Below are 17463 nucleotides of genomic sequence, written 5' to 3'. Positions count from 1 at the left end.
ATTATCCTCATGCCACGACTGGCGCAGTGGCGCCGCGGTTAAGCGATGCACCACTGCATTGGGGAGGTGGCTGTTCCGAACACTGCCACCGGTGGGGCTTGTGAGACCCAGGTTTCTCTTACAGAGCAATGTGAGAGGGAAGAGTTAATAATAATTAATAATTGGTTTTTGGGGAAAGGAAATGGCGCAGTATCTGTCTCATATATCGTTGGACACCTGAACAGCGCCGTAAGGGAAGGAATAAAGGAGGGAGTGTAAGAAGAAAGGAAGAATAGGTGCCGTAGTGGAGGGCTCCGGAATAATTTCGACCACCTGGGGATCTTTAACGTGCACTGACATCGCACAGCACACGGGCGCCTTAACATTTTTCCTCCATAAAAACGCAGCCGCCGCGGTCGGGTTCGAACCCGGGAACTCCGGATCAGTAGTCGACCGCCCTAACCACTGAGCCACCGGGGCGGGGCGAAGAGTTCCGCAAACCTCATTTTTGGTCACTTAGTTCTGCGGGAGGCTGCATATTGTGCACGCAGGCCTCCTGTTGTCTTAGTAATTTTCTTATTTTCTTATTCGATTTCGTGTTTGCTTTGCCATTCTGTTTCTGCTGTCTCCATCCTCTCCCCTACAAGTAGAGAAAAGGAGGGGTGGACAAATTGCTCTTCTAACCCAAAAAGCCCGTGTTTTTTTAAAGCAGGACACCTTAGGTGAAAAAAAAAAACGATTTAAACAAATACAGACTGGGTTCTTGATAAGAACTGTGCTGTGATGGTCCTGCAAGGGTTTCATTTTAAAGCCTGAAAACCTCCCGTTTCGTCCCCGCTCTATTTTGCTGGCACCAGAAAAATCTCGTAGTGATGCTTTGCAGCTCTTCTGTCCCGTCAGCTTCCAGGCACACGTGGCATGTACCAGAGCTACAAAAGATATTTTTACAGCAAAACCCCGACAAGAACATCCGGATGCACCGGCAAACCACTCAGGCAACGGAGAAAACAACGATCTTCATTGGGGCTTGATCGCGATTTAGTAAAATTTGTAAGGTGCTTAGATACGTTGAGGTGCCTTAGAAAACTGAAAATATTATGGAGATTTGGCTTTGGCCAGCTACTGCCATCTGGTGTCACCTAGCAGCTGCTTTGGTTCATGGGGTTTTAACGTCCCAAAGCGACTCAGGCTATGAGAGACGCCATAGTAGAGGGCTCCGGAAATTTCGACCACCTGGGGTTCTTTTACGTGCACTGACATCGCACAGTACACGGGCCTCTAGAATTTCGCCTTCATCGAAATTCGACCGCCGCGGCCGGGATCGAACCCGCGTCTTTCGGGCCAGCAGCCGATCGCCATAACCACTCTACCACCGCGGCGGCTACCTAGCAGCTGCGTCCGCGTAACTACACTCATGGATACATGTCCTCAAAGGATATTAAATTTCGGAAAAAAATTCTTCAGTTCACTTCATTTCAGAAATTTGTGATTTCTTGAGGGGGGAGGGGGCGAAAATTTTCTTTGTTCAAACTCCAACGTATGGAAGCCGTTAAAAAGCAACCTCACCACCAAAGGTTGCTACATCCTTTAAACTGTTTATATTTTTGTTTATCGGGGGGTGGGGTGGGGGGGGGGGGGGGGGCAACCGAGTACCGAGACCGAGTTTCTAGTGCTCTAGAGAAACAAAGGTTTATAAGCTTCTCACAAATGCTGAGTGAGGAAGTGGTTGCACCTAGAGATGACCGCAAAAAAAAAAACAGCAACAAGATAAAAGAGCTTATATTCAGGCAACTGCTGCATACTGAAGCAGCAGAGTAGTCGCCCCCTTTCCTTTTATTTGTTTATTTCCAATTCCTTCCGAGCCCCTGCTTTGCCTGTATAGGATACTTCGCATGCCGACTTACCCGCTCCCCATTTTAATTCCACCTGCACACTGGAACGTGAGAGCGTATGTATAGCTTCTCGGGAAAAGACTCAAGGCATACTGATAGAAATAAAGCAAAACTCCCAGCAGAGACGTATTACGTTGTAGCCGCCCGCTCCGGCAACACTGAACACGATTCCCTCGGCATTTATCAGCTTAGTTATCTTGTCGATGTTATCTTGCTTTGTATACAAGGCACGAGCTACGACGGTGCGAGCCGCACGGCTCTCCGCGGTAGGCCTTGCCCACGTGTGTAAGATATACGTCGCGGCAGTCGTAGTTTTATAGAAGACGGCCTAATTAGTATTCAAGAGCTTGTTTATCCGTTTGAGTTGGTATTAAAAGCTGGCAGATAAGACGTCGTCGTCTTGCATCGTACATACGCACCCTATTAGTTACTTTCATTTGAGAAAGCAGTTCAAAGAAATGCAAGGTAATTGAACTTGGATATATATGAGAAGTATATACTATTTGGACAGAAATGTGTGCTAGGCGAATTCGCAGCTTTTTGTGAGCGTGTGCCGCATCTGGCAGTGATTTCTATGTTTCTTAGCATCCGTGTCTCCAATAGGATGGTCTTAATGTGAACTGTAGCGAATGCAGCAAATAATATTATAACAAGTAGCAAGCATGGTAACTCGTCCTCCATCATTTTCATGCGTATAGATTCGGCCAGGTGTAGAAACATCGATTTTTTTTTGTCTGAATACCTCCCGTCACATGGTGATCTTCGAAACAGGATGTGATTCCAGGGTCCACTTGTAGTATTTATCTAACAAATCCGCGCATTTTGATGTTAAAGTTTTCTGTCATGCATGTGAGACTTTACGTGCAATTGCACACATTCGAGTGAAAAATTACCGCTGGTGTTTAACGTTCGAAAAATAAAGAATTTTTCAGATCTGTATATGTTATATTTACCCGGAAAAATATGTTGTTTTTAAATGAAAGGAACGAGCCGCTGCTGAAAAGTTCAATTTTGGGACCCAGTAAGAACTTTGTGTACAAACTGATGATTGAGTAGTGTATCGGCTACTAGTGTAGCTTTATATAGGCATTTACTGAGTTTTTTTAGGATCAAATCTTGCAGCCAATCAATACAGAGGCTATATAGTAGGATACAAGTTAAAAAAAAAAAGCAGTTGGTAACAATGGGCCATGGTCCGCGGCGTCCTGTATTACTCCGCTAGCGAATCACAACAATAAACGAAATCAGCTTCTTAATGTCTGACGTTATGAGGGGTTATTCAAAATTTTGGAGCGTATAATTTTTTTCTTGTGATTAGCTTCTTCGAGTGACCAGGAAAGTTTTAACAATGAGCTATATTTTTGTCGTGAAGGAATTCTGTGCGGTGTTCCTGATTTTGGGCAGGGATTTCTGTTGACTGTTTGAAAAGAAATCTTTTTAGCCGTGAATAATTCATTTCTCTGCACGTAATCAGGGAAAGAAACGAACTATATGTAGATTCTCGCCAAATGTAAGCGAAGAAGCTGAGCGTGCAATTTAACCCAGCAGAATAAAAATTAGCGCATACTCACAATTTTTGCGATTTGCTTTTTTTTCTTGCGCAACCATCGATTTTTTTTCCCCAGACAGCGAATCCACTGTATAGTTACTCAAAGGTATGCATGGACATTTAATATCGCTGCGTGTATTCTTCCGTGGGGTGACGTATAAGATACTAGAACCCTAGAATCACCACGTGACATTCGCCTCATGATGTTTCGATTTCATCAAATGAAGGTTGGACGCGCAAGGAGTGTTAATTTATAGGTTACGGAAGATATGAACAGAAAAAAAAAGCTGTGATATAACAGCTGATACGTCATTTGTTGTCATTCCAGCCCTTGAAGTAGACTGGCTCAAGCGTTTTTGTGAATTAACTTTACGTGTTAGCGATTAAATCGCAATTTTTGTTCATGCCTCGCGTGGCACCTTACACGTCACAGCTATTGTTCGCTTCTTAAAACCGAAACTGCATGAAGAAGAAATTCGATTATAAATTATTTAGCGGTCGTAGAGCAATACTTCGAGATAAATTTTTTCTAGAAAAATAAGGAATTAAAGCATCTTTTCAAGTGGAACACGCAACGGTTCGTTGAAATGTCGGTTTAAAAAAGAAACAAAAGCTCCCAATAAAGTTTCAAGGATTACATTACGACAGACATTGCCCGCCTGAACAACATGGATTACGACTTCCGACTGGCGCTGCAGAACCCGTGAGCGAATGGGCATTTTTGGCATTTTTCTATCTCCCCTGTAATTTAGCATCCGCATTTGTTGCCAACAATCAAGTTCGATTGTTGCCTCGATTACTGTCCATCCAGAGTCGCGCAGATCTGGAAAGATACACGACAATGAGAAAAAAATTCTGTACAAAAATGCACTATGAAATGCACTCTCACTTTTGTCGTTTGTGTGAACGTACGATTTAATCGCAGCCTTGAGTTGTACGCTTGAAAATCGAATCGCCCAGTTAAAACTTTCGTGTTTCTTTTTTTGGTTCTGGGAAGCATCATAACACGCATTACGTTATACGCGTTTATTGCCGCAATAAAGTAATAAAGTGGAATGATGCGCGCACACACACACACGCACAAAGATTAAGCTGAACCTCTGGTGGCGTCAGCCGCTGCATCCCTACAGCGTACGGACACAAAGGTTAAACAGGCGAACTTCCCCGCCAAACTCGCGGCCACTGCGGCGCCGGGAGTTCAAGTACGTTCTTCGTTCCGCGACTTTTTACTTCGGCATTCAAACCCACGTGACAAAACCTCCGCTACCGGAGGTACAACAGCAGCAGCAGCAGCAGCCTCTATAGGGCCTCCCGTCCCTCGTACCCCCCCCCCCCCCCCCCCCCCTCTTACGTCCCCATCCTCTTCCAGTCCACATCCCACCAGTGTTTAGTTTGCTTCGCTGCTTCCAGGCTGGAGAGAAACAGGAGAGGTTATTCGCGTCGACCCCGGCGGGGCTTCGAACGTCGCTGGCGCCGCCGAAGTCTGTCAAGAGCACGCCGCAAAGCGAACGCGTAGATGCGGCGCCGGATTGGCGCGACCCTAGGTAGTGCTTCACCGCGGGACCGAGGCGCACGTCGACAGAGCGCGCTTTCAGGGACAGTGACAACAGCGGCGACACAAGCATCATCGTCTCATCTACTCCGCTGCGTTGCCGACGGAGCCGTGCTGTCAGATGGCGCGCTGCGCACCCCCTACCGAACTCTCCACTCTCTCAGAGTCGTGTGTGTCTGCATCCCCCGACGCTTTCTCTACTTAGGTTTTTTGGTCTATGTTTTTTTATCGTCTGTTTCCTGTCCTCTCCACAAATCTCCCAACAGAACGTTGTAAGTTTTTTTATGTTTTTACTAATCTCGTCGTCCTGGCGTGCATGCACTTACCGAGATATCATCGAAGCACCCACCAGCCCTCTTTAATGCGCGCAATTAATCAGGGGAGAGCTTAGGAGGCCGGGATACCGGCTGGGCAAAGGAATCGGTTGCGTAGCTCGCGACTATGGACGGTGATCAGGGAAGCACCGTTGACGTGAATGCGATTCACCGCACGCACAACTGGGCATGAATTGAGAAGGAATAGCGCTCGATCGTGTGGACAGCTATGCTGTATATCGCTGCCACTAGAGGCACGTTTGTTGTGCGACACAGCCCACGACACGAGCCTCTGTCGCACGACACAACGTACGACAAGAACGCTTGTCGCACGACAGAGTTCTATCGCTCGACAGAAAATTCTGTCGTGCCTTTTAATCGCGTGGTGTCGCGGTCGAAAAAAAGAAAGCCAAGACGAAGACTTATGCGTGTACACTCTGGACGGGTCTATCCATATTTTCATAAGTGCCGACAAAGAGAGAAAGAAAAAAGATAAATAACAATTGCAGCGACATTTGCAGCGAGGCACAAGTTGAGAAAGGAGGAATGGAATGCAGGAGACAGAAAGTTTAAAACAGTGAAGTCAAGTTTCGCTGAGGCAGTCGCGGAGGTAGCCGGAGTAGTGATTGTCCCCTTCTCATACATTTGTGGTTCCACCGCAGGCCCACCTACCAGAGAAGCCGTTTTCTAACTGGAGCCGTTGCTGGGCACGTGAACAACAAGTGCAGCACATCACAAATGTCCGGTGCAGCACCACAGTGAGGGCACCTGTCAGTTGCTGGCAGATTTTTTTCGCGCCACCGATGACGGACAAATGGCGTCAGAGCCGCCCCTGCCCGAATCGGGCGCACGCATTCCAGCTATAATAAATTTTGCAATAATACCCTGCTATTATAAATTGAAAAGCGTTTTGTAGCGACAGCTACGTTTCGGCAGCATTCGAGCCTTCAGCGTGGCGGTGCCGCGACCCTGTGGCTGCGCCGCCACGCTGTCACGTGGTGCGGAGCAGCTGCCGGCGGCGCGGCGAAACCGAGCTGCCCCAGCTGTGCGCATGCGCCGTGTCAAGTGGGACGAAGATGAAGAAGGAACGCCCAGCGAAACGGAGCGGCTAAAGACTGACTTTGCAATTCAAGTGAGCGAGTTCCACTCGGCCAGCTGTAGCTATGGCGTCACTCCAGGTTTAACAAGAGCTAAACCACCGCCAATTTTTTTTTTTATTTTACTAGAAACCCTGTAAATTAAGTACAGGCAACCGCCATATTTACCCTGAATTTTGCCCTAATTATACCAAGGTATTTGTAATGTGAAGTTTGTTTCGTGTAATATTACACTTTATATGCCACACGAACTTACTAAGGCGTCATATGAAGCATCATAGGGAATAGATCTGTTAAATAAATAGCTGGACTAATATATCACCGTCCAGAAGCTCATACACCAGGAGCACTGCGAGCGACATTTTCTAAATACTCCTGTGTGCAGGAACGTCTATTTGTGCACAGAGAGCGAAAATGGGCAAGTCGCCACGACAGCGATGAATGGCATCGAGTCTAGTGAGAATAAACAGGTTATTCTCTTACGTCAAATTGACTCCACTGCTAGCCAGTCCAGAGCAGAGGGGGGTTACAGCGCAGCATGTTACAGCTCTCGTGTATATTCGACCATGACGAGACCAAGTTGTGGTTCATTGCTCGTTCACGATCGCCGACTTCCATCGGTATAGTAAGCACAGTGACGCCAGCTCTTCACTTAGCGAATAAGTATTCCCTTCATTTTAGCCATATATTACTTTAATTCACTAAACGTGACTGTGAAAACATTCTACGCGATATGGAAGGACGTATCGAGTCATGCCTCTTCTGACATTGACTTGATATGTGGAAACGAAGTACAGCCGCTCACTGATGCAAGCGCAGGGCGTTGGTGCACGTGCTAGGGCAGGCACGTGTTCGCACCGGAAAGATGCGTTCCTGCGCGGTCTACCGTGCTTCCTGTAAAGTGTTTCCCCCGCAAGCCCGCTTCCGAATGCGCGTGAGCGCGCCGGAGGAGATAGCCGTAAAATGATAATGCCTCAACCGCGCCAGCCACCCCAGTCCCCTGATGCACTTCCGGTAGCGCGGCAGAGTTCATTTAAAAAGCGCGAACAATGAATACTCCCTCCACGCATCCACTAGGCCGTCGATAAACAGCGCCCCCCCCCCTCCCCCTTTTACCGCCACCGGCGGCAATATAAGCACCGGTGGGCCACCGTCACCTCGCCAAGCTCTTTCTCCCACCTTCCTTTTTCCATGAACGCTACTGGAAGCAAACAGCGGCGATAGTGGAAAAGCGAAAGCTGAAGAGGAAGAGGATTCGGGAAAGAGGTTTCGGGAAAGGCGGATGGATGCTGAACGCAGCGGCGGCGGTCGAATCGATGAGAGGATGCGCACTGCGGCGAAGTCCGTGCAGCCACCGCGTCTTTCCTATCAACAGTATACAGCGTTGTGGAAGGTATACGAGAAGAAAGTAGTTCGCCGGGGCTTGGACGAACGCTCCCGAAAGGTAAATTTGCCCTCAATTCCTTATAACATTACCTCCTCAGCTATGTGCGGTCATGAAGCTATATCCCCCTCGGTTACTACGAAAACAGACTTCGTGAGAAAATTAGTCCTATTCCCAGGAAAGGACCTGACACCACCGCTAGACTGGAGCAGTCGGCCTATGAGCGCGCCGAGCAAACCAGAAGGCTTACAACTTGCAGCGTTCGGACGCTTAATTCGTACGTCTTCACAGAATACAAAGGAGGCTGAGTGCTCTGGACCTTTCTCCGCTTATGTTCCCGAACAGCTAGCAACCGTAGCCGCATAGTAGCTGCGGATTGATACGTTCTCTTTCACTCTATGACGAGGCCAACTTTATCTTTTACAACGTTGCACAGTTTTAAAAAGGACAACTTCCGCTGAACGGCGCCGCGGCGTTAGCATCAGCGCACGGTAGGAGCGCCAAGCGTAGCTAGCGCACCCTGGCGGGAAGCTCCGACACGTGCTTCGGCGCCGCCCGCCGCGGGCGTCGGAATGGGGACAGCTGCGACGACAGACGCCAAGCTACACGGGAAGCCCATTTCGGGAGACGAGCAGCAGCACGACACCATTACTACGGTGAACTGTAACGTCACTTCCCCTTCGCTACCCTGCCCTCCACCCACAGAGACAGCGCACACGCCCCCACCCGCTGCGAGCCCTTCTTCTTCGCGGGACGCCATGCAAATGCGCACTTGACTCGCTCGCGCCCGGCCGCCCCCATTCGAGTGCCCGGCGGCGCCGAACCCCTCTAATGCCGCGAGGGCCCGGACGCCGCGCCCAACAGATGGCGCGACTCTCACGGAGACGAGGAGAGAGAGGACGCTCTCCGCACTCGCTCATCACCGGCGCCGGCCGCCGTCCATCGATCGGCCCGCGCGGAGGACGACGCCATTTTGGATCGGTCGGGCGGGTCTCCGCGCGCGCGTTCAACTCTCGGCTCAATAAATTAGCGACGTTTCGGCGGCCGGCTTCCCCTGCCACGTCGCCGGGGCAACAAGCGGCTTAGCGCGCGGTCCTCCTCCCGCCCCCCCATGGCATCCACTCTCTGTTCTCGAGTGGCGGCGAGTCAACAGGCCAGTGGCGGAGGCGATCCGCAGGGCAAACAGGGCCGCGGCCTAATGTGACTCAGGGCTCCCGCGTCGTATCGCGGAGCCCGCAGCAGCAACGCGCGCAGTTTCTGGACCCCCGCCGACCGACCGAGGTTGTATCGCAGCAGCCGCAGGCGCCGGGAGGCAGGCACCCCCATCCGTGTGCCGTGCGTTGGTCCGATATGCAGGCACTCGGCTGCACGCTTTGGCCCCTCTTTGGGCTGAAGCTTTTGACCGAAAGGAAGTTTTCAGCCCGGGGGCAGGACAATTGAACTTCCGGCTCTGTTATCACCTCGTGTCCCCACTCGTAAGAAACAGGCAACTGTATCATCCGATACCTGCCATGCGATTTGCATGCGAAGTTTATTGCCGGAAGTGACGGTAACGGTAGCAGAACTTGCAGTTCACTTATTGCGGCTCTTCCTCTAACTTAATAAGTGCCTGATTTGTCGGCCATGTAAAACTTAGCTCTGTTAGTGCAAAATACTTGCGCTCGCAGTGATGTCGCCACATGTTATACGAGAGGGTGCACTGCACCTTTTTCGAGTGCAGGTGGCTGGGGGCATGTAGCTGGGTGCATAGTGCGGTTGCATATAAGAGGGTCGTTGAATTCTCGTCCATAATAGCCGCACCAGCCCAGTGCATGCACAAGGGTCTCATACTGTTCGTTATTAAAATGCGGTGAGTTCGTGCATGTCACCGCGCATAACTGAACTTTTACAGCGACAGCTGTTAGGCAGATTTTTCGTTTATGTGGTGTCGGCGTAACCTAACTAGCTGTGGTACCAAATCTGCCGTAAGAGCACCGACTGAAAGCTACATACAGGGTATAAATTTAATTTTATTTCGTTCTATTAGACTATAGTAGGATACAACATTAAGAAACAGCATTTAGGAGCAATGCGCCATGGTCCGCGGCGTAGTGTACAATTCCGCTGTCCAATCAACAGTAAACGAAATCACCTTTTTTATGCTTGACTATATCAAACAAAAGAGAGGCTTCAAAATTCGTGAATTCGTAATTTCGTCTTGTGATTCGCCTTCTGTTCAAGCATCAAGAAAAGCTTTCAGCTTGAACTACTTTCTTGTCACGTAGGAATTCCGCTTGGTGGCCATGAATGTAGACGGAGCTTCACTGGATACTGTATTCGACGATAGGACAGTACAGTATAGCAATAAATGGATGCTAGGAAGTGTGTTAAGTGGCATATATTTACAAGAGTGCTTGAACGAGTAGTTTGTCTTACCGATTACCACACCTCCTCAAGAGAGGTGCTCTATAGGCATTGTAGAATTTTCGCAGAAAAAAAATCTATATTGAATTGAAACACCCTGCATACGCGCCAATGGGGATGCAATACTTTTTTGAGGATCATTTGACGAGCGATCACAATTAAACACAAAGCCCAAGCGTCAAAAGAAAAATACAGTAAAAATAAACTGAACAGCTCTATAGAGAAGGAACGCAAAAACGCTCATATGTATGCACCGAGATTTTGGTGAACGTGAAAGTAGTAGTAGTAAACTTTAGTGACAGCGTTGGTCATGCAAGACACCAAACAAAATTAATCAGGAGCTTACAGAATGTTCCGTAACACTCCGCTAGTCTAATAATGTTTCGTTAATGTAACAATCATAAACAAACAGATCAGCTTCGCTGGCCACTACACGAGAGCACTATACTATCACCGCAGCCAATCACTTTGTGTGTTTAACTGCAACACACTGCCGCGCTGCGCATTGCACGTCACTGTCTTCATCAACATCCATCTGCGACGCAAACAGATCAGGTTAGCTTAACCTCGATCAGAGCTTGACCTGAGTCTAGATCATCGCCAGACGCGCCGACTACCCAGCAAAGCAATACCATGAGCCAACCAGGCTAAACACATGCTTTTGTGCGTCTATACACGCTTGAACTACGTTAAAACCGGAGCACTTTTTTATTCTGTTAACTTTCTCACCTCTGGCCGCCTTTCTTTCCTAAAACCCTTCTTCAGCGCAGAGTAGCGTGTCAGGGGTTTTGCACGCGCCGGCTAAAATCTCTGGTTCCCCACTTGAAAGCCGATCTCTCTTTTTGTCTGATATATGAGACAAGCTACGCTCATGAGTTATGTAGTAAGGCATCAATTATCAGCTTCGTGTTCTCAATACAGTGCGGGTTCCAGAGAAAAAAAACGCGACATTCTGAAATGGAGACAGCTGTCAGCGCCGGAACTCGATGGCATGAAACGTAAACACAGCGCAAGTATCAATGAAAAAAAAAAAAGAATTCACAGGGACTACTAATTACAATTTGTCATGGCAGTGCGATAGAATTAGTGTTGATGTCTTCACATCGAGTTTTGTGTCATTCGCTCATGATGGTTTTGGCGGATTTCTGCGCGTCTGCCTGCACAAAACCAGATATCCCTTCGGGTCATCTAGCAGGTTGTTTCCCGCAGTTGTTTTGAGGTGCCGACACGGACCTAAGTTGTCACTTCGGGTCTAAGTGACATCAGTTATTCCTTCGGCTAATAGAAATTAACCAGTCTGGTGACGTCAATTCCCCAGAAAAATCAGCGAATTTTATGACAGATGACAGATTTTTTTCCCCGATTAGGCTTTTAATGCTATCCTCATAAAACCTCGAGATCGAAAGAACCTCGTTGGGCAAGACACGTTAATATAGACTACTTTTAAAAGCAAACTGCTCTAATCCACACCTGTGATAGTGCGCACAGCGCGAAATTTTAACATTTAAACATGTATGCAGTATATAGTCCATGTGCTCTAATCCGGCATTTCAGGTAGTTGTGTCAGATTGTTAGATAGCACTGCTCCTGGCGCGACGCCGAAGTTGTTGTTGTTGACAGGAAGAACGAAAAGGAAGGTTTACAGGCCTGACCACTGGCTCAAACTGAGCCACAATCGCTGCCACGTGCTGAAAGTAGGAGAGTTGAAAGATAGGACAGAAAAGACGCGCGCTATAATGTCCCAGGACGATCCCGGAGGCAGTGCAATACCGGGCCAACCTGAGGCGGAGGTGAAGCAAGCTTCGAGCACTCTGCCACATTTCCAAAGATAAGTTTAATATCTTGGGTCCAAATGGGACCCGTATCAGATATTAAATCAAGTATACCATGTGCATGTCCTCCCGTGTACGCCACGAGGACGTGGTGGAGGGACGCCGAAAAACTAGGAACCCTAGTCATAATCTTTACTTTAGTAGAAAAAGAGAGAGAGAAAAAAAAAGATACGCTGTGAGCTGCACTAAAATAAGATCGACATTAGACGGAATTTAATAATAATTGGTTTTGGGGGAAGGAAATGGCTCAGTATCTGTCTCATAAATCGTTGTACACCTGAACCGCGCCGAAAAGGAAGGGATAAAGGAGGGAGTGAATAAGAAAGAGGTGCCGTAGTGGACGGCTCCGGAATAATTTCGACCACCTGGGGATCCTTAACATGCACTGACATCGCACAGCCCACGGGCGCCTTAGCGTTTTGCCTTCATAAAAACGCAGCTGCCGCGGTCGGGTTCGAACCCGGGAACTCCGGATCAGTAGCCGAGCGCCCTAACCACTGAGCCACCGCGGCGGGTAGACGGAATTTCGAAAAAAAAGGAACGGTCGTACAAACGATTTTTTTTCTCGCTTCACAATAATGAAAAAAAAAAGGTTTTTGGCGAAAGAATATGTGGCAGTATCTGCCTCACATATCGGCGGACACCTGAGCCGCACCGTAAGAGAAGGGATAAGGGAGGGAGTAAAAGAAGAAAGGAAGAGGTGCCGCAGTAGAGGGGCTCCGGAATAATTTTGACCGCCTGGGGATCCTTAATGTGCACTGACATTGCACAGCCCACGGGCGCCTTAGCGTTTCATCTCCTTCACAATAATGCATATCCGCGGTAAAACGGTGCTAATACAAACGTGATATTTTCGTTAATTCGAACTTTTACAGGGTCCTTCGTGCAGCTGTAGGTAGCCATTACATTCTCGCTGAAGCAAACGCCACGGCGTAGACAGTTTACAAAGTTACGGCCGAGAATTAGTACTGAGCTTGACGGTGAAAATATTGTCTTGCCAAATGTCTTTTATGATGACACATATCATACCGCGCATTGTTTATTAGCGACATAAATTTTCGGTCCTAAGCTTGACTCTTCAACATTTTTGTTGCAGAATAATATTAATAATAAAAAACATTTTATGAGGACGCATTCTCATAGAGGCATTGCCGACGATTTTGAGTGGACAGAACGTCAGTGAAAGCACTGAAATTGCGAGAACTTGTGCCCACACCTGGCTTCTCTTCATTTAAATGCCTTGGGTGCCGTACCATCCACTGCGTGATGCACACAAACTGTGCCTTCGCTTGCAAAAGTTTGTTTAGACTGTATATAGACTGTCAATATAATTTGTCCACAAAATCTGTAGCCATTCTGCAGACAAATCCTATAGACTTTCCTATATGCAATACAAATCCCATGGACAGCCTATGGACAATCTATAGATTTATGGCCATGCCCTTTTGGTAGACTTTTTCTATAAACTGTGAGCAGATAAAAGAAAAATGTACAGGAAAGCAATACAGCTCTATAAAAAATTTATAGACATTCAATAGACCCTTTTTATAAAGGTCTCTTGCTTTCGCCCCACTCTTGCATTAGTTTCTGAGTAATCCGGTGGAGTTCTGCTCGTGAACGTATTAGTTTTTGCTCGCTTATAAAGTATAGTAAATTCAAGTTCATTGCGCGCAAAACTATGCACGACACAGGACTGAGCTTGGCCCATCGTCTTTCGCGCAATTTGTGCAGTTGTACTTGCCGTGGATCTCAATACTGTGTAATTATAGGCCCGATAACTATATAGCAGCATGCCTTCCATGCGACACCGTAACCACGTCACCCGTTCGCTTATACTTCACGTCAACTCGCCCAAATCTTTTTGTACCTCGTGCTCCAAGAGGTACCTAAACATGTCGGGGATCAATACCTTACCCACTTCATATATCACTTATACAGGGTATACTATCCAATCCGATCCCGCACTTCACATAGCTGTACCTCCTGCTTATTGGGATTCTATGTGCTGCGCTCTGAGCTCCATAAAAACGCAGCCGCCGCGGTCGGGTTCGAACCCGGGAACTACTGATCCGGAGTTCCCGGGCCGAACCCGACCGCGGCGGCTGCATTTTTATGGAGGCAAAACGCTAAGGCGCATGTGTGCTGTGCGATGTCAGTGTAGGATAAGGATCTCCAGGTGGTCGAAATTATTCCGGAGCCCTCCACTACGGCAACTCTTTCTTCCTTTATTCTTTCAATACCTCCTTTATCCTTTCCCTCACGGCGCGGTTCAGGTGTCCAACGATATATGAGACAGATACTGCGCTATTTCCTTTCCCCGAAAAACCAATTATTATTATTATTATTATTATTATTATTATTATTATTATTATTATTATTATTATTATTATTATTATTAGCAGCTCTAGGGTAAACTCCGCATGGTTTTATATACGCAATTCTTTCGAACGCCCTTTATAGGGCACCGCACTGCTGATATGGCGGAGCCCAAGAAGAATTCTGAAGGGTGTCAGAGTGCTTCAGTACAATCGCCGGGAGAGAGTGGACGAAAATGGGCTGAGGGGACGGGGGTGTGTCTGTACCTCAGTGCAGTTAGTCATCAGTAACGATCGCTAACGTAACGTGCGACTATACACGAGTACCGAAACTTCATCCCCGCGCGTTAAAAGCTCTCAGCTGGCACAGTACGCCGGTGCAGGAGTTCCGGACTACCCGCCGACGACCGGCCAACCGGCCACTGCTCGCACGCACGCACACGCAACCACCAGGGCCGCCGGCGCGTCGCCGACGGTGTACAGGTGCCGCTACCACAGAGCCGCGGCGTAACTGGGCGCCTGACATAAATCGCCGGCGCCGCCGTCGCTTGTGCCGGGCCCCAGCGCAAACAGCCGGGCTGGCTCGGCGGCGCCCAGCGGCCGGCCGGCCGCCGGGCGCCCAGCGGGACACAAGCGGAGCGCGGCTCCCCGCCGTCCGCGACCGGTCCGCCTCAAAGCGGACCGACGCAGCCTTCTCAGCGGGAGCAAGGCTGCGCTCCGACGGGGGACCCTTTGACCGAGCCGCCCCTGGCTCCACAGCCACCGCGCCAGGCCGATAACTCAATCGCCCCGAGGCTTCGGCGGCACCCGAGTCAGCCACCGACGCCAGCGTGCGACTTCACCTGTGCGCGCGTGTGCGTGTGTATACCTCTCTGTCTGTGCCTGTGTGTACCTGTGTTTGTGTGTGTATACGTCCGCGACCGCCGCAGCAGTGCAGGAGGCCACCGCAGAGGGAGAGCCGTGCGCCGGCCACGGGCCTTGCAAGATGACGTAGAGGAGAGGCACCACGACAATCAACTCCCTCCCCGCAACAACGCTGAGGTCGCCTATTAGGTTACTACCCCCCTCCCAGATCGCCTCCCACCGGCAAACTCGGCGCGTGCTGGCAGCCAGGGCTCGACGTGAGGAGGACGTGGATGTATACTGTACACGCGTTATTGTGGGCCCCCCACGGGCGTGCTTGGGGGAATCCCCAAAGGTGTGCAGGACGTGATTGACGAGGGAATAATTTGCAGTTAAATACCGTAACTATAAAATACGCGCCGCACGGACCACTGCGATGGAAATCGGTGCAGAGATGCAGGTTACGATATGTGTGTTGCGTGCTATCCTCTTCGTATGCTGCCCCCCCCCTTTTTTTTTTAACGTTCTGTGTCTCTATATCATGTACCAATTAACCCACCGCTACGTTTGTGAAATTAGCACAGCTGTCCGGAACATTTGCTCAGCTGACAAAGAAAATTGGTAAACGTTTTTTTTTTCGAAAGAACTTGTAACACTGCTATGAAGTCTTCATCTGTAAAGTGGCCACCGTGGTGGCTCAGTGGTTATGCATGGTGTTCGGCTACTGATCTTAAAGACGCGGGTTCAACCTCGGCCGCGGCAATCACATTTCGATGGAGGCGAAATGCTGAAGGCCCCTGCACAGTGTTATATCAGTGCACGTTGAAGATATGCATGGGAGGTCAAAATTTACCGGAGCCCTTCACTACGGCGTCCCTCATAGCCTTAGTCGCTTTGGGACGTTAAACCCATCGAACCAAACCAACCAATCATCTAAGGAGCAGTGACTGGTTCATCGCTCATTAACACGTTTACACAATGCGAGCATACCCAACAATTCTAGACAGGGGCACTTTTGAGCGGTAAACCGTTATTGACCACATTTTTAAATACATTTTAAGATTTCACTGTAAAAAAAAATCAATATATCCGTAAATCTCCCGTCGGCAGCCTTGCATTCTTTTGCTATTAATTTTTTTGCTATCGCCAAAAGCGTTCTTCATTGTTTTCTATGGCAGTCTTAGCTGCTGGAAGCGAGCGATGGAAACACTACGAAAGAAAGATTTTGCTGCATATCGGAAGAATGAACCATTGTCTTTAATATTTTCCTATCAGCACCTTACAGTTTTCCAATATTCAAAATTTTTGTCCAAGAATGTTGGGCATGTGACGTAGTCTTGGTTAATATGAGTCGCGTCTCCTACCAGTCTCTGGCTTTGTGTACCTGCCCTTCAACGCCGTGTTTGCAAACACAGTGGGCACTCGCGGACGCCGGAGCTGGCTGGGGTAAAACCCGGGGTAAGGGCCCATAAGATTACATGTAAAAAAAGTTTTCAATGCAGTTTTCTGATTGCAGAGTGCATCTATGATGTCATTTTTTTTCGTCAGTGAAAGCCGAGTACATCCCATATAATTGAATGTGAAAGTATGAAACATCATGTCAAGAGTGTGACAAAGTACGCCACGTCGTTTCAAAGCCATCTTTTTAAAACCTCCCGATAAATACGTGTCGCGAAGACCGACGTACCTCCGAAAAGGCGCTCTATCGGTTCGGTGTTTCTCCGAATTGCGCAAGCTTCTAGTATAGTCCGATACGCTGTAGCGTGCGCCGCATTCACTCACTAATACAGCCGTTCAAACTATAGACTGCCTAGACTGCTTGACGTGAAACGCAATTATCAAACGGCACGATAAGCGAACGGAAGCGGATCGCCCACTTTAGCAGACGACGACGCAGACGATACCTCCGCCCGAGTAAACGGAGGTGACTTCCGCACGGGGTCTTTTAAAACATACACCGCATTTCAAATGACGCTTCATGTTTTAACATTCTGTTCAAGGATGTATTTGGCTTTTGTTCACGAAATGACAACGTCGTAGGTTTACTGTGAAATCGGAAAACTACATTGAAACATTTTGTTACATGCATTCCTACAGGATGTACCCCAGCTCTTACCCCATCCGGCTCAAAGCGAGACTGCAGCGCCGCCGCATCATGCCTACGTCACAGATGGGTATTAGTCTACACCGGCCGAGTCATATGGCACGTTTTCTATGCGTCGCCGAGGAATCTACGTGACGTGCTACATGCATGATAAAGGTTTTGTTGGGGACCGAGAGCACATTCGTGTGGACTGGTTCGG

At 48.6% G+C, this 17463-nt stretch overlaps 1 non-coding gene across 1 annotated transcript; it reads right to left on the bottom strand.

Moving 5' to 3' along the window:
* Positions 1 to 11906: 11906 nt before the first annotated feature.
* On the bottom strand, positions 11907 to 12100 carry LOC144105796 (U2 spliceosomal RNA). Its single transcript, XR_013308901.1, has one exon. It is a non-coding gene; the product is annotated as a U2 spliceosomal RNA (small nuclear RNA).
* Positions 12101 to 17463: the final 5363 nt, after the last annotated feature.

This window comes from Amblyomma americanum, chromosome 9, assembly GCF_052857255.1.
Source record: "Amblyomma americanum isolate KBUSLIRL-KWMA chromosome 9, ASM5285725v1, whole genome shotgun sequence".
NCBI classification, from domain to species: domain Eukaryota; kingdom Metazoa; phylum Arthropoda; class Arachnida; order Ixodida; family Ixodidae; genus Amblyomma; species Amblyomma americanum.
This window is presented reverse-complemented; position numbering and strand designations above follow the sequence as displayed.